An 18682-nucleotide genomic window follows, 5' to 3' on the forward strand; every position below is an offset into this window, starting at 1 on the left:
CAAATAAAACGGAGCCCAACACGCGAAATCTGAGTCTGAGCCGAGCTACTCGGTTGAGTGCACCAGTCGCTCGGTCGAGTGGCACCTAAACAGAACATGGGTTAAGACCCACAAGACACTCGGTCACTCTACTCGGTCGAGTGCACAGCTAAAAAATCAGGGGTATTACACCGACTAAATTCTGTGCCTATCTTGGACCTTACTCTTCGCATAAATTCTTCCTTGATTAGTTCAGCAACTCTACCAGGTCTTACAGGACTGTATTTATCTTTACATTGTTCCTCTAGCATCAAATATTGTAGTAACAAGCTGTCCATATGAGAATATGAACATTTTTCTTCAGTTCTTTCCCTACACTTCTGACATTTCCTGAAACAGCTGTGCTGAAAACAATTCTAAAGCTACATCAGTTCTCAATTAGTGTCATAACCTGCTTGTTGTAAATGCATCCAAAGAACGGGTGCTCCTGAATTTCAAGTTCCTTGTCATAGATGCAGCATTTGTGATCAAGGTAGCACCCAAATTGGAATAACTTATCTTTCACATTCAACCAATTATTAAAAATAATCCACGTAATCATTGCATGTTTAGGGATATTACACTTATTCCAAGCAACCTGGTACCAATCTTGCTTTGACTGTTTGGGTCTCAACCATTCATATCCATTTCTAATGGTATCGTCCTTAGCAAGAACATTCAATTGATTGTCAGTATTGTATTGTTTAATAATTTCTTTGACTTTGCAAATGTTCTACCAAGCAGCATGAGCGAGAGGAAAGTAGCTATGCCAGTCTCCATTTTAAGATAAACTTGATTTATCCACCTTATCCATAACCTATCAGCCTTACCAAAAATCCAATCAACCAGTTTTGCCACAGTGGCAGTTTTCCAGATTTCAGTTTTCTTAATCCCGAATCCCCCCTTCTTCCTTTGGAAGAGTAACTGATGTAATCATTATTTACACACTTTTAACCCCTAAACCAATATTATTTTGCAATATATTATGGTCTTTTACAGTCATTTTATTACTCATTTGCTTCCTATTTGCTTTTCTAGTGCATTCTATATATCTTGTAGAAAAGGAGTTAAAATAGGAGGAATTCTCGTCTTTTGTGCACACTTGGGAACTAGTTGACGACACTATAATAATAGCATGAAGAGGATGTGAGAATGACGACCCAAAGACGTTATATAATACCACAGAATTCTGGCCACTGTACACTCGGTCGAGTAGGTTGTACTCGGCCGAGTGAGTCATCGAGTGCTTTTAGACATGCTACTGTTTTGGGTGCACTCGGCCGAGTTGTGAGGAACGCGGTCGAGTAGGGAGTACTCGGCCGAGTACTTCAGGTACTCGACCGAGTACCCGGTCTGACGGTTAATTTCCGCGGTTTGATTAGGATGATAAGGGAGTTATATATTTCGCTAAGCACGTCGTTAATCATTTTTCTGAAACCTAAAAACATTTCTAATCTCCTCCCTAATCATCCTAGCATCTTGTGAGTGGATTCTTAAGCTTTTGGACTTCGTAGTTCCGTGTTCTACCGCATTAGTAAGTATTTGTTGTCTCTAATCAGTTTAATCACTTTTGTTTAAGATTAATTAAACCCTAATCTGAGTAACTAAAGTTAATGGTTTAATTAGGGATTTATCTTGATTCTAGAATTGTTGTGTATGAATGTTAGGTGGAGATTTCGTAGAGGAGCAATTCTAGCTTGCGTGATTGTTGTTGTTTGTGGAATTTGCGAATCAGGTAGGGTTTCCCTACTCGGTCCTTTGTATGATTGTTGTTCATTGATGTGGTGATTATTGGTTTCCTATTGTGATAGTATTGTGGTGATTTGGTATTGTTGGTTGTTATTGGTATTGATTGTGAAGTCATTATCGGAAGATGGTCTTCACCCCCATGTCCGCCCCTTGTGTCTCTCCTCACAAGCGGGATGTTCACATTAATGATATGGGATCGCTCGTTGTGTTGAGTGGGGCTTAGGTGGCAACGTTGCGGTCTCCCAATGGCAGTATGGATAACCTGTTGCGATGGGTTACCAGGCAGATCTGAGCTACGGCTCAGATAATGATACTTGGTGTTGTACATTTATAGGATTGAGATTGGTTGGTCATTATTGTTGTTATATCATATTGTATTGTACAGTAGACTGACCCCTTTTCTATTGTTGCAAAACCTGCGGTGATGTATTGAGGGATGGTGAGCAGATATCTAATAGGTTATGATTGCTTGAGCTCTCACGCGGGACAGATGGGATGTCGCTGAGTCTAGCTTTGTCATAGCTTCCGCTGACAGTTTGGTTGTATTCTGATGTGACCATAATTTGAGCATATTTAGTCCCCGAATTAGCCTTGTTCCCATGCTTTTTAGTGCATATTTGGGTCATTTATTGTCTTTAGTCCTTTGTTTTGCATATTCTTTGAGGTTTTGTTTCCTTGGTAGGAAAGGAGTGCAAACCTTGCATTTTCATGGCAAAATAGAGCTAAATTGATTGAATTCAATGACCAAGCATCAAAGAAGAGACAAGACTAGAAGACCTTTGTACATACTATAGTAGATGGGCAATGATGAGAAAAGATCCTTGCATCTACGACGAAATCCTCAAGGATTTTATGAAGAGAAAGGAAGAAAAGAAGAAAGGAAGAACCTGACAGACAATCCGAGCGGATTTCCCATAAGCCGCCCGTCCAGCATATGCAATCCGAGCGTCTTCCTCAGCTGGACGCCCGTCCAGAACCACCACAATCCGCCCGTCCACCCCAAGAATCTGCTCGGCCAGAACCTCCACAATCCGCCCGTCCCGTGCCCTGGACGCTCGGATTGTGTGACAACTAAAATCCGTCTTCTACTCGTTCAAGGAAGGATGCGCATATTTTTCAAAGACCGGCGAAAAAGAGACCGGAGTCTCTCTTGAGACCGGCGATTCCTCAAGGACTTAATCGTCATTTAAGCCCTTAGTAAACCCTAATTTATGTACCTAATCCCCACTATAAATACCCCATTAGTCTAATTAGATTAGCATGTTCTTCTTAGCAATCTTTAGGGTAGTTAATATCAATCAAATCTCTCTTTAATCTTGTAATCAACATTTAATCAAGTCTTAATACAAATTTCATTAACTTAATCTCTCTTTTGTTCATCTTTTATTTTGGGTAATTGAAGATTATTTGGGTTATTATTGGGAGATTGACAACCTTCCAATCAATCATCAAGTACTTCTATTATTCTTTGCTTTATTATTGGAATCATTAGTAGGTATAATTCTCTTAATCCCTTTTTAATTATTGTTAATTATCTTCATTTATTCATTTATTCATCATGTTTCACTTTGTTGGTATGATTGACAACCTTGGTAGCATGTTCAATATGATAATGAGTGAGTAGTTTCCTTAGCTAGGGTTAATGGGTAATTAGGGGAAACCAACATGGGGGATGATTCATGCTTAAATTAATATGTTTTCATAGTTTATTTGCTTGCTTGTTGTGATCTCAACTTATGCACATGTTATGTTTGATGAAATGCGAGCCTATGAATCCTTGCATTTTTTACCCATCACCTATCTTTTCAATGAGACTTGTAAGACATAAACCAACTTGAGTCTCATTAGACCATGCATATAGTTGAGTAGGGAAGATTAAGTCGACTTGTAGGTGTTGTACAATCTAATCGATTCGGCTCCGGGACCCAAACTTTCCTAGGATTGTAAGATATAAACCAACTCGATCCATCACAACAATAATTGCTTGCTTATAATTTGAGAATATGTTTGTATGATCAATTCCCATGAATCCCCGATGACCCCATGACACCCTAGTGCCTTTTATCAATTGTTTACATCCCTTTTTAATCATCTTGCTTGTTTACTTTTATTGCTATTTAGTTTAGTGATCTTCTATTCATACCCCAAATTGTGACACCCCTAGACACCGCTAGTTGCAATTGAAAATCTTATCTCAATTCCCGTCCCTTGGGATCCGACCTTTACTTACCTCTTTACTAATTGTAGAGTTGTTTGTGGAGTTATAAATTGTGTTTTGGTCTAGGTGCTCCTAACGACAAGTACCGAAAACTAAACCTCCTTGGAGTCCGACCAAAAATGGCGCCGTTGCCGGGGACGGTGTTAACTTGATTTAGATTTTCTTAAATTGTTATTAGTTGTGTCTTTCTTTGCCTTGGGGAAGTGAAATTCCTCAAGGTTTGTTCTAATTATTTTCGAATTGTTTGATATTTTGCATGTCTAGAAGGTCACAAGGTAACTTGTTACCCTTTGATCACGAAATTGAAAGGACTTTAACAAACAATAGAAGACTTGCTAGGAGAACTTTGAGAGGTATTGGTGAGGTTGTAGATATTGAACCAAACACTATTGAGTTCATCAACCCTTTTGCAAGAGAAGGTGAGGGGAACCCAACACAAAATCCAACACAAAATCAACCCACAATGCCTAAATTTTCATCACATTCCGTACCCACCGAGGAGAACCTACCCAATGGTACTCCCACACCACAACACTTAACCGGAAAATTTATTGCCAAATCCGCATTTATCCAATTAGTCGAAAGAAGCCAATTTGGGGGGATGCCTAGTGAAGACCCTCATTCTCACATGGAGACTTTTTGTGACTATTGTGATGCGATTTCTCAAACCGGTGTAACTCAAGACCAAATTTGATGGGTCTTATTTCCTTTTTCTCTAATTGGCACCGCGAAACAATGGTTGAAAGGCCTTGATAAGGCTACTCTCGGAATTGATTCTTGGAAGAAGTTGACTCTAGCTTTCTACAAAAAGTTCTACCCACCGGAAAAGACTAACATGCTAAGAGCTCAAATTACGGGCTTTAAGCAAAGGGATGAAGAATCTTTGTATGAAGCTTGGGAGCGATTCAAAGGAATTTGTCGCTCATGTCCTCATCATGGACTTAGCGAGTGGTTCTTGGTACAACAATTTTGGAATGGTCTTTATGAAGACTCAAGAAACATTCTCAACATGGGATCAAATGGAATGTTCACCGAAGTTGATGACAATCAAACTTGGAACAAGATTGAGGAAATGGCGGTCCATAACTCACAATATAGTAGACCTCGCAAGGCTACTAGAGGAGGAAAGCATGAAGTGGACTCTATTACTCAATTGGGTGCTCAACTTAGTGCTCACATTGATACCATCAACTTGAAGTTTGAAAAAGCTATGGCTAGACTTGAAGAAGTCTCAAAATCTCCAAAGCATCATGTTAATGCCATGACGACATCTTCATCAATCCCAAGTGGGATATGTGAGAATTGTGGAACTTTGGGACATGACCAAAGTGAATGTAGGGGAACAAATGAACAAGTGAATGCTTTTCAAGCATACAAGAGTGGTACCCCTTATTCCAATTATTACAATGAAAACACCAAATTCCACCCAAATCTCTCATACAAAAGCCAAAATTTTCAAAACCCTCAACCAACATACACCCCAACTCCCATGAGAAACCAAAATCAAAGACCCTTTTACAACCAAAACCAAGGTTACCAAAATCAAACTCCATACAATCAACAAAATGACCAAGGTTTTGATGTTCAAAAAGCGGTCCTCCAAATGCAAAAGAATCAACAAGAGTTTTTCACTCAAATGCAAAAGGATAGTCAAGCAAAGGAAATCACCATCAACAACATCCTAGCCCACACCAAAATGTTGGAAACCCAATTGACTCAACTAGCATCTTAAAGCTCACAAAGACAAAAGGGGCAATTACCACCTCAAAGTAATCCCCCAAGATATGAAACGGTTAGTGCCATTCACTTGAGGAGTGGTACGAGGTATGAAGCACCAAAGAAGCAAGTTGAGGATGAAGTTGTGGAAGCTAGTGACAAAGAAGAAATTGTGCAAAACTCCAAGGGTGGAGAACCATCAAAAGAAGAAGTTTCAAAGAAAAGTGAAGACAAGGCCAAGGAGAAGGAGCCCATTGTGATTAGACTTCCTTTTCCAAGTCGTCAAGCCAAGCCCAAATTTGATGACCAACTTGGAAAATTTATGGAGATTGTGAAGAATTTGGCCTTTCACGGAATTAATCAATCACGTGCCGGCCTATGCAAAATACATGAAAGACATCCTTACAAAGAAGAAGTCGATCCAGAAGCTTGAGACTATCGCCTTCACTAAGGTGAGTAGTGCAATCTTTCAAGGGAGTTCACCTCCAAAACTTAAAGATCCGGGAAGCTTCTCAATACCGTGTACCATTGGCGACACCACGATCAACAAAGCCTTATGTGATCTAGGGGCTAGTGTGAGTGTTATGCCGTATTCGGTAAGTAAAAGGTTAGGGATGGGAGAGCTTAAATGCACCAATATCACACTCCAAATGGCCGATAGATCGACGAAGACACCATTAGGGATATGGGAAGATGTTCCCGTAAGAGTTGGGAAATTTTTCATCCCGGTGGACTTTGTCATTGTTGACATGGAAGAAGACTCCAATATTCCAATCATTCTAGGTAGACCTTTCTTGCACACCGCGGGTGCGGTGATAGATGTGAAGCATGGAGAGCTCACTCTAGAAGTGGGAGATGAAAGCATAACTTTCAATCTTGACAAGACCATGAGAGCTCCCCGTTTGCATGAACCATGTTTTATGGTTGATCATTATAGCCGGAAGGATGATAGGAGGAAGTCGGAATTCCAATGGAAGAAGAAAGTTGATGATGCTCCATCAAAAGAGAAAGGAAATTGTAACAGAGCTTGAAAAGCTCACCAAAGTCAAGCAATGAAGAGGATGGCCTTGTTGGCCAAAACAAGAAAGTGGGAGAGTTGTCTCTATCAACTCTAGAGATCTTTAGTGACCAAGTAGATGAAGTTTGCGGTCTTTGGGACGATGAGTTTGAAGGGATTTTCAATCCCTATATTAGTAATGCTATCGATCAAGACCAACATGAAGGACAACAAGTGCAAAGATCTATTGAGGATCTTTATCATGACAATGAACAAGCTTTTGACTACTTTTTCATGGTGTTGAGTAACATCAACAACACCTTGGACATGCCCCCATGACATCTCACTAAAGATGAGAGTGTGGTGGAGTCCTCTCCAAACCACCATTTGTAAATATTTCTAACTCCCTAACTTGCATTTTAATTCTTACATTGCATTTTTGTCATTTTTGGATTTTTATGCATTGATCAAGATATTTATCATATTTGAGAGAAGTGAGGGAGGGACTAATGAGTTTATTGATGTGTAGTGCTTTAGCTTAGTGTGGGGATAGCAATTGCCTAGGCTATTCATGCCTTTATAGTGCCCCTACAATGAAGAACACGGGATTTGAAGAATGAAAATGACACGGGATATGCAAGTGCACGGATGGAACTGAATCCGGGTAGACCAGGTGGAATCCGAGCATCCCTATGGGTAATCCGCTCGTCTTATGGGAATTCGAGCGTCTGTGGAAGAATCCGTCCGTCCAAATGAGCTGAAAAATTGAAAATTTTGTTCTGTTAGAGAATCCGAGCGTCCAAGCTGAGAAGACGCTCGTCTGAAAGAATCCGCTCGTCTTTGCAAGAAGACGCTCGTCTTTTTGCCAGTGCAGAATAAGAAAATCCGCTGTAACAGAATCCGCTCGTCTTTAAGGGAATCCGCTCGTCCTGAACTGCAAGAATCCGCTCGTCTTTAGGCGAGATTTAATGAACCCAAATTAAGCAGAATCCGAGCGTCCCAAAGGGAATCCGCTCGTCTTCCCCCTGCAGTTTGAAAATTTCGGGTGTTTTAAATACCCCTTCCCACATTCATTCATTCATTCATACATTCAAACACTACCCAAAAACCCCAAAACCCCAAAACCCTCATCCTCTCCATCACCAAAAACAAGATTTCCTCAACCAAATTCAACAAAATCAAATTTAAACTTCCTTGCAATAACAATTAATCACTCCTTTTACAACAATAATCAATCCAAGTACCAAAATCTTCAACCTTTGAGTCAATTTTTGAAATACAAAGGCAAATCCTTTCATCTTAAAATCGATTTGGGTATAATTGGAAACTGAAGATTTTCAATCTTTTCTTGGTATAATCATCAATGGCAAGAACAAAAGGATCAACAAAGGCACTCAAGGCAAAGGCACACTCAAAAAGGCAACAATGCCTTCAAGCAAAGAAAGCTTCAATGGCTATGGTGGTTGCTAGTGCAAACTTGGAAGTTCAACAACAACAAGATCCTCCCTTGGAAGCAACAACATCAACAACTCCGTAAATTGCTCAATTACCCAACTATCCGAAGGTAATTTTCATTTCTAACTCCCATAGGGATACATTTGCCAAGTATGCTAAGAAAGCCATTCTACCCACCAAATTCATATGTGAAGATGCCTTGAACAAATTGGGTGTCCTTGAACAAACAAAAGCCTTCTTTGAAGCCATGGGGTTGGGAAAATTGTTTACTAGAAGAGAATTGACATACCCCTCCCTTACCTTGGAATTCTTAAGTTCATTGAAAGTGACTAAGGTAGAGACTAGAACATACATCGAGTTCCGCCTTGCCAATGTGAATAGGCGCATCACCTTTGATGTTTTGAGTAAAGCATTAGGTCTTAGTGATACACCTTATTATCATAAGATGCCCGAAAATATGACCCCGCTCCTCTTTGGGAGGCAATTTCCGGGAAGAAATTTGAGAACTTTCATGCTTGTCGCGCTCTATTAGTCCACCATCCGGGCATTAGAGTGTGGCACAAGGTCATCGGGAATACTATAATTGCAAGAAAAGACACTAATCACTTTACAAAGCTCGATTGTGTTCTACTTGAGTCGGCCTTAAATGTCGGAAGGGAATTCACCAAGCCTTACAATGCTCTAAGGCTTTTGGTGGAAAGATGGCTCGATATTGATTGTGGAAAGGAAGGCACCGCTTTTATCGTAAATGGAGGTCTAGTTACTCTCTTAGCCAAGCACTTTGACGCCAATTTCAACAAGGATAACACCTATGTGGCGATCAAAGGGGGTCATCTCATTGACATGGATGCCATGATTAACAAGTACAAGTGGGTCAAGCATAATCCTCTTGACACCAACTATGGGTGGCTCACCAATGATGCTAGATCTTTCACTTTGCCTTCCAAGATATGCCACTTGACTGCTCATCGAACAAACTACCTACTTCCACTCTCAAAGGGCGCCGAGTACATCATCCGTCAACAAAGGGGCGAAATTGAAAAGCCCTCCTCCTCCATTGTCACACCACCCTATCCATTCAAATATCAAGAATTCAAACCCAAAGATGTTGAAGTGGGCAATGACTACATGACTCTACTTATGCAAGAGATGCACAAACAAGCTTATAATGATCGAGTAGATGCATACTTGGCCCAATATCCACCCCTCATTCATTTAGCTAGGCAAGGACTACTTGATCCTTCATGTCCTTTGCCTAGTTGGGCGGATAGGGAAGTCTTCATTCTAAGCACATCTAGGGGTGAAAGACCGGGTGAAGATGAGAATGTCGATGATGAGGTTGTTGATGATGAGGGCGTTGATGAAGAGGTAGATGATGAGGAAGAAGAGGCTAATGAAGATGATGAAGGAAGTGAGCAAGGAAGTGAAGAGGGGAGTGGAGATGAGTCCGCTTCTATGAGGAAAATGATGACAATGACGATATGGTGGAAGACTAGCAAGCTTTGGAGGCTCCTACCCTCTTGAGGTTTGTCTACTTATTTCTTTGTTTTATTTATTTTATCTTGATCATAGTTTGGAGAGTCCTAGCAACATGAGGACTAACACCTCGGCTCCATTGAGGTGTTCTTTTATTGTTCCCATTTGAAAAATCCAAAATGACAACATTAGTTTCATGCATTGCATCTTGTGTGCATGAACTACCCCCAAATTTAAGACATTAGAAATAATGTCTATTTTGGTTTAGGGAAGTACATGCATACGCAACGGGAGGTAATCTAAATTACGCTCTCCGTCATAAACAAAAACCCATGCATCATGTAGTGTAGCATAGTATAGCTTGCATTTAGTATAGAATTCATGCATCATGCTTGCATAATTTCCTATCATATTGGCCATTGAGGACAATGCCCATATTAGTGTGGGGATGGGAAATTCTAACTTAACTTTTATTCAAAAAAATCCAAAAAAAATTGAAAAATTGAAAATCCAAAAACAAGTTCATCTCCTTTGTAGTGTAGTCTTGTATATATTGTTGTATATATTGTGTTTGTTCTATCCTTGTTCACATTGATCGACTATGCCACATCCGAGACATGAGGATATTGAAGACCGCATGGTATGATATTTCCAATCTCCTTTTTCCTCTTTATGTTAATGACTATGTGGCTTTATTTTGATTGATGCGGTATAAACAATGTGAATCTAGGACTTGCATTTAGAATTATTTGGCATATTAATTGGTAGAATCATATGCATTAGGAGGTATAAATGATAGTTGCATCATTGCATGTAGTTGCATGTTAGAAAATTTTGCGAAACCGTCTACTTGGGAAGCTTGACAAGTGTATATAGGCCCTAGTAGATGCTTTTTCTTCTTAAGACTTTGTTTGTTAGAATACTTGTAAAACACCCTAGGATGTGTCATGCTAGTATCTTTTGACCCATGGATTAAGGCCTAGTCAAGAGTACCTTGTGGTGTGATAACTCCTTGTCTACCGTTTATTCCAAGGTGACCCTTGAAACCATGCATACATCATCCATGTTCTACCACATTTTTGTCATCAAAGGGAATGGGCACAAAAAGAAATTGATTTGAGTTCAAGAAATGAAATGAAAAGTGAAAGAAAGTTTTCAAAAATGCATCAAATGAAAAGAGGAGCAAAAATAGACTCCTAGAGCTTCAAATATAAGCCACCCTCACTACATATGAGGTGACTTTTAAAATGTTCAAAAGAAAATGCAAAAGTTGAAAGTTGTCAAGTATTGAAATGCCAAAAATCAAAAGAAATGGCAAAAGAAAGTGTTCTCAAATGTTATATGCCACAAGAAATTGGGGGGAAAACAACAACAAAGCAAACTCCCAAAATGAAACTCAAATACTATCGATCCCTTTATCCATTGTATCCATTTTTGTGCATGGTAGAGAGGGGACGACCCTTCTTCTTGTCTAGGCAAGAGGGGGAACTCCGCGATCCTCCAGTGTTTCTAACACCATAAGGAGTCTACTCTTGACAAAAGCATTTAACGATTGAGGACAAAGGTACCCTAGCTTGACACAATTTGGAGGTGATTTATTGGTATCCTTCTAGGCTTAGTAGTTTGAAGAAATTGCATCTATGAAGGAGTGTGTACCCTTGAATTGCTTCCCTTGTAGATAATTTCCGCCACTTGGATGAGGAAAGTGGCTATTCTTTTGTATATGCATCCATTACTTGATTTTATGTGCTTTAATGTTTGGATGTGTCGCCATTTTGGCAAGACCCACCTTGCCTTGCAAGAAGGCATCCTACCTCATGGTTGTCTTGTTGTGAGTTGAAGGGGCGGAGTGAGACCCGCTAATTGTCTCATATCGGCTATGCTATTAGGTTAGTTTAAATAATGGTCCTAGTCTTTGTCACCTCTTTACTCGGGACGAGCAAAGGTTCAGTTTGGGGATATTTGATGTGACCATAATTTGAGCATATTTAGTCCCCGAATTAGCCTTGTTCCCATGCTTTTTAGTGCATATTTGGGTCATTTATTGTCTTTAGTCCTTTGTTTTGCATATTCTTTGAGGTTTTGTTTCCTTGGTAGGAAAGGAGTGCAAACCTTGCATTTTCATGGCAAAATAGAGCTAAATTGATTGAATTCAATGACCAAGCATCAAAGAAGAGACAAGACTAGAAGGCCTTTGTACATACTATAGTAGATGGGCAATGATGAGAAAAGATCCTTGCATCTCCGACGAAATCCTCAAGGATTTTATGAAGAGAAAGGAAGAAGCTGACAGACAATCCGAGCGGATTGCCCACAAGCCGCCCGTCCATCACATGCAATCCGAGCGTCTTCCTCAGCTGGATGCCCGTCCAGAACCACCACAATCCGCCCGTCCACCCCAAGAATCCGCTCGGCCAGAACCTCCACAATCCGCCCGTCCCGTGCCCTGGACGCTCGGATTGTGTGACAGCTAAAATCCGTCTTCTACTCGTTCAAGGAAGGATGCGCATATTTTTCAAAGACCGGCGAAAAGGAGACCGGAGTCTCTCTTGAGACCGGCGATTCCTCAAGGACTTAATCGTCATTTAAGCCCTTAGTAAACCCTAATTTATGTACCTAATCCCCACTATAAATACCCCATTAGTCTAATTAGATTAGCATGTTCTTCTTAGCAATCTTTAGGGTAGTTAATATCAATCAAATCTCTCTTTAATCTTGTAATCAACATTTAATCAAGTCTTAATACAAATTTCATTTCCTTAATCTCTCTTTTGTTCATCTTTTATTTTGGGTAATTGAAGATTATTTGGGTTATTATTGGGAGATTGACAACCTTCCAATCAATCATCAAGTACTTCTATTATTCTTTGCTTTATTATTGGAATCATTAGTAGGTATAATTCTCTTAATCCCTTTTTAATTATTGTTAATTATCTTCATTTATTCATCATGTTTCACTTTGTTGGTATGATTGACAACCTTGCTAGCATGTTCAATATGATAATGAGTGAGTAGTTTCCTTAGCTAGGGTTAATGGGTAATTAGGGGAAACCAACATGGGGGATGGTTCATGCTTAAATTAATATTTTTTCATAGTTTATTTGCTTGCTTGTTGTGATCTCAACTTATGCACATGTTATGTTTGATAAAATGCGAGCCTATGAATCCTTGCATTTTTTACCCATCACCTATCTTTTCAATGAGATTTGTAAGACATAAACCAACTCGAGTCTCATTAGACCATGCATATTGTTGAGTAGGGAAGATTAAGTCGACTTGTAGGTGTTGTACAATCTAATCGATTCGGCTCCGGGACCCAAACTTTCCTAGGATTGTAAGATATAAACCAACTCGATCCATCACAACAATAATTGCTTGCTTATAATTTGAGAATATGTTTGTATGATCAATTCCCATGAATCCCCTATGACCCCATGACACCCTAGTGCCTTTTATCAATTGTTTACATCCCTTTTTAATCATCTTGCTTGTTTACTTTTATTGCTATTTAGTTTAGTGATCTTCTATTCATATCCCAAATTGTGACACCCCTAGACACCGCTAGTTGCAATTGAAAATCTTATCTCAATTCCCGTCCCTTGGGATCCGACCTTTACTTACCTCTTTACTAATTGTAGAGTTGTTTGTGGAGTTATAAATTGTGTTTTGGTCTAGGTGCTCCTAACGACAAGTACCGAAAACTAAACCTCCCTTGGAGTCCGACCATATTCACTTTACAGTTTTGGAGTTTTTGTTTTGGCTTGTAATCGACTAAACTTTTATTCATTTTACTTACATGTTCTTTTATGGTCATTTGATATACTCTACCTCGGGCAACCGAGATGGTAGCACTCCCATTTAGGGTTGGTTACTGGTCCGGACAGGATTGGAACCGGAATGGATCGGAACCAGAATCCAAAAAAACATGGCCCGGAGACCGGACCGGAAAAATTTCGGTCCGAGACTGGACCGGTTGGACCGGAATTATTTTTACATACCCTATTTTTCAAATTTTGGTCAAAAAAAGGGGACCGGAATGGACCGGTTGGACCGGATTAATTAGGCACACACTTGCTTTTTTATATAATGTTTTTAAAAAAAATAAAAAATACAATAATTCCGGTCTTTCCGGTCCGAACTGGAAAATTCTGGTCCATGATCGGACCGGAGCGGAAATAGGAATCTTTAAAAACGTTTGGACCAGGGACCGGACCAGAATTTTTAATTTCGGTTCCGGTCCGGACCGATCCATTTTTCCGGTCCGGACCGGATTATGCCCACCTCTACTCTCATTTGCTAAGGTAGGCCTTGGTAAGGCACTTTCGTAGATGGGGTGTTAAAAATTGGTATCAGAGCGACGATTTTGGAACCTAAAACCAATGAACAAAATGAACATAGGGTGTCTAAATAAAATAAACCCAGGTAGAAGTTGTTTGGAGCTACCGCAAAGGTTTGGGAGACGTTCTAATACCATAAATTTGGCCCTTACAACTTCGAGCCGGTCACTACGGGGTGTGTCGAGGGATCGTTGTATGTGTAACTGTAGATACCCGTATCCGTCGATATTGGAATTTATAGAGAACCCGACAAACACCCGATGATGATAGGACACATGTATTCTTTAGTTGTCATTGTCATTATTTGGAGCTCGTTTTACGATGTAGAATGGGCGTCGTCGATGAAGTATTTTATTAATTTAAATGATATTTAAATTAATGTTTTTTTAAGTGAGTTCATTTTATTAATTTAAATGATATTTAAATTATAGCTTTTTTTAGGTGAATTCAATTTATTTTATTTTATCTTGAATTTATTTTCCCAAGTTTATTTTATTGAAAATAAAATAAATATTTGATTTGAAAAATCATTTTTATGAGTATATTTGGTTTGAAAAATCATTTATTTTAATGTGTTAATTGATTTGAAAAATCGATTTAAAAATCGAAAAGAACTCGTTTCAACCATGTGTTTTTGAGCTCGATTTTAGCTCGGTTTTTGAGCCCGTTTTCTTTACGAGTTGGCACGAATGTCGAGTACACTAACCAACCTAGACCACTACCCATCCAACCCCAGTTCGAACCCCATAACCACGGCCCAAACCATGCCCCAAATCACCCCCAACCAGCCCGCAAAACACGAAACAGCCCCCCCCTGTTTTGCAGCTCAATCCCGAGCCCAAAACCCGCTCCAAACACCACCAAAACCCGTGCCCATTAACCCTAACCCATACCCTAATATCCTACCCACATTACCTTACCTTAATCACCAAGAAAACCCCCCATACGAACCCTAGAAAACCCCCCAAAAGCTGCTGGACAGCAGCTATGCTCAGCCGAGCCCGTCTGCCTCTCCTCTCTTTTACCCTACTTTAACTCCCTATAAATACCCACCCTTCACCATACATTGATTCCTCTAAGTTCTCCATACATCCTACCTTCACTAACAAGCTTTAAACCTCAGAAACAAACCCTAATTGCCTCTCAAAAACCCTCCACAAAACCGACATCCAAACTGAAACAGTTTGTGTGTCCTCTTCGAAAAACAATTCGTTCCTCTTTCAAACATCCATCAAAATTCGAGTTTCTTGTTCCAAATTAACCACACAACATCCATCTACACATTAGACAAAGATTTACGAGCCAAATTGCCCTTGAGAGTACACGAAATCCCTCGAAAAACAGAGTGTTATACACTCTGTTTCCGAGGTTTGTTCCTGTCTGTCCAGTTCTGTTTGTGCTCGTTGTTCGTGCCCAATAACTCAAAACGAGCAGGGGTTGCTTTAAGATCTCTGTTCTCCTCTCTTTCTAGTTTTCAAAACATCTTTTAAATCAAATTTTCATCGTGAAACGAGGGAGAAATCGCTGTTTGAAAGTTGCTGTCCAGATTCGATAAAAACGCGTGTTTGCTTTGTTTCTTCGTCGACGACGGCCTCTCGAGATAAAATCTACCATCGATTACGACCCAAGACGGTGTCAACGATACATGTAGGTTGAGGGTGCATCAAATCCTCCTCTTTCTCCCTTTTATTTCGTTTTTTTTATGTTTGTTTTTTATAGTTTGTTTTTATTCGTTTATCGTTGTTGTTTATCGATTGTTTAATTAACTACGAAACTAGTTTAGTCCGAGTATGAGTTAAAGTACCACCATGAACACCCGCGTTGACTTGAGATGGGAAAGAAACCGCTACATCAGTCGGTCGTACACCCCCGTCTCATTTACATATCCTCGTGTTCAAGGTAGGACATAAATAAAACGAACTTCTAACTTCACTCCTCGTTTTTGACCCTTTGTTTGTTTCGGCCAATTCGACACACCCTAGGACCATTCACATGTTAGTTCGACCTCTGATTGTTAACATATGACTTATCTAGACGACATCCGATCATTTAAACAACCTAATTAGACATGTTAGGGTGCTTCGACATAGCTTCTAAAATCAATCGACGATTCTGTAACTTAATGAACGCATCTCTCTCTTTCACATAATTTCTCGCTAGTATAAGAGTGCGTGATTAGCACCTTCTTATTAAAACTCGATGAGTTAATTTAATTAGCGAGTTTGACCTAATTTGACCCTTTAGACCGTGTAGAATACACCTTTGCGCGACAATCAATCAATGTTGTTTCTAACTCGTTTTCTAACTTGTTTCTCATCCCGTTTCGCAATCATCTATCGAACCTAATGAATCTAACCTAGGAACTAGGGTGGACGTGGCTTTAGGCCATGAGGGTGGCCGTGCCTTTTCTCATTTCGTTTGTTTTATGTTGTTTGTTCTTTATTGTTTTGTCGCTTGTAATTTATCGTTTATTCATCGAGTTGTAGTCTTCCAGTTAGTTTTCTCTTATCAATTGCAAAACCTCTTTCAAAAACCTTAGTCTTGTTTGGTTAGATGGTTGTGCCCCAATGCAAGTAAGAGCGTAGTAAATCGCATGTTGTTTAAAGCAACATGGCCCGATTTATGCTAATGCATGCTTTGGTGCGTAGCCCAATGTCTAATTCGATAAGATTAAGCGAAAGCACACATCACGAGGAGTGACCCAACGCCGTGGGTCATGTAAGCCGTGGGCCACCCCTCTTGTGCACGTTTTTCTAGGCCGAATGGCCGTGTAATGCGTCATGTACGATTTTGTGTATAGCGTTGTATTTTAGATCGAGTTGTATCTTTAATTCCTCGTTGTGTCGGCATGAAATGCCTGGGTTGTCATAGGATAGATCCCAACGGCTCCCCCATTCCCCCTAAGCCTTGTTTGTTTGCTTTACATGTTGTTAGATCAATCAACCCACATGCTAAATTACAACTTTGACAAAGTTAGTTTAGTTGCATCTAAAACGACATAGAAATTGTTGTCACATGTTAGGGTTTTAAAACGATGTTTGCATATCATATATCGTAGTAGCTATGACCTTGTTTGAAATCCGATACTTGACTTAGTAGAGGCCGTTATCGACGGGCGGGGTTAGGTGTCCTTATGGGCTTCATAACACGTACCCTCACCCCTTACTCAAGATCTATGGTTTGTGGATCCGTCTAAATACCATTGGATTACGAGAGTCATTCTAATCGAGTGATATAGGGTACAAGTCTTTATCTTTAATCACTCGTAGTCGATTGGCTTTATGCTTTTCGATGAAAGGTGTAAAGTTGACTTGAACGGTTCCAAGTTCCCATAAAACTTGGTGGCGACTCTAATTGGTCTTAATTCGATTTGAAAGAACCTCGAGTCGATTATGCCTAGTGTGGATCCCGCGGACGCAGTTCCCGAGGGCCTTGTCCACGATTTGGCGACTCACGGGGAAAAGAGGACTAGTTACACTTTGTTTCTAGGGTATTTTCCTCCGAGGTGAAACTTGAAAAGAAAGTGTTGGAAAGTAAAACATTACTCATAGTGCTACGATTCATGCATAAACCCTTAAGGACTTGCCCGGGCCGTCCCAGCGTTTCTTCGTGATGCGTGGGGGGCGACGTCCCACTATGCTAGGAAGCTGCACATTGCTCGCTTCCACTTCACCTCGCGTGGTTCTTGATGGTGGGGACGATCTTCTAGGTACTCTACCTTAAGACACCTTGCTCTATAAGACCGCAAAAGGATGGAGGGCATAGACCTTCTTGTAGAAGACTTGCCGAGACTTAGAGATGTCTAGGAGCATACATCCTTATAACATGAGAATGACAATGTGCAAATTGTTTTCCCGAGTCTTTTCGAAATTTCCCATGTCCTTTTCGAAACCGAACTTTTGAACAACTTACTTTCAAACTAGCATGGTTTTAAAAACGCGGAATGCTGCCCAAATAGGACTAGAATTTTCGGCCCAAAATGAGCTTTTATAGCCGGCATGCTGCCCATTTCAAATCTCATTTTCGAATCAATCTTTCGTTTTTTCAAAATCAATCCAAAATGCCTCTCGAACCTCAACCAAGCATGAAATGCGTCAAGTCGTGTCCGGGTCATGGCCGTGTTAGGCCGGGTGTGTTTGTTCTAAGAGTCTAGAACACGACCTTGTTGGGTCACCCAAGCTCACCTCTTGGGCCTTGAGTCATGTTGGTCGACCTTTTGATCTAGGATAGTCTACAAAAACGTCCAAGCTAGGCCATTTAGGGCGTTTCACCCGAACCTATGGGCTATGTTAGTCCAATCACGGGTTTAGTCACACCGAGTCCGGTTTATAACCGATTTATGACAGTTTGAGTCATGTCGTTTTGTCGAGTCTAAAATGAACCAAGGTCTAGATCCAACCGTGAGTCGAACCTTTGTTTAGTCAATCTCAAGTCGAGTCTTTGTTTGAGTCAAGTAGGGGTCGTGTCCTTAAGTGTGCAGGGGCTCTTACTTTAAATATTGACTCAGTACGGGGTTTTCTTGTAGAAAGGCCGCCAAAAACCCGACGTCAAGCAATGGAAGATGCTGTTAACAAGCTTACTGAGGCCGTGAACCTCATGATGACCCGCATGGATGCAATTGAATCTAAGCTGGGTGAAGATTCCCCTCCATTTACCCCACTGATGCGACCATAATTGGCGCATATTTAGCCCCCGAATTACCATTGTTTCTATGCT

The 18682-nt window shown here is 40.3% G+C and overlaps 1 non-coding gene across 1 annotated transcript; it reads right to left on the reverse strand.

Annotated features, from left to right (window-relative positions):
- Nucleotides 1–4820: 4820 nt before the first annotated feature.
- LOC141593559 (small nucleolar RNA R71) lies at nucleotides 4821–4927 on the reverse strand. The gene has a single exon (XR_012521634.1). It is a non-coding gene; the product is annotated as a small nucleolar RNA R71 (small nucleolar RNA).
- Between the last annotated feature and the right edge of the window lie 13755 nt (nucleotides 4928–18682).

This window comes from Silene latifolia, chromosome 7 (genome assembly GCF_048544455.1).
Source record: "Silene latifolia isolate original U9 population chromosome 7, ASM4854445v1, whole genome shotgun sequence".
In the NCBI taxonomy this organism is placed as follows: Eukaryota; Viridiplantae; Streptophyta; class Magnoliopsida; order Caryophyllales; family Caryophyllaceae; genus Silene; species Silene latifolia.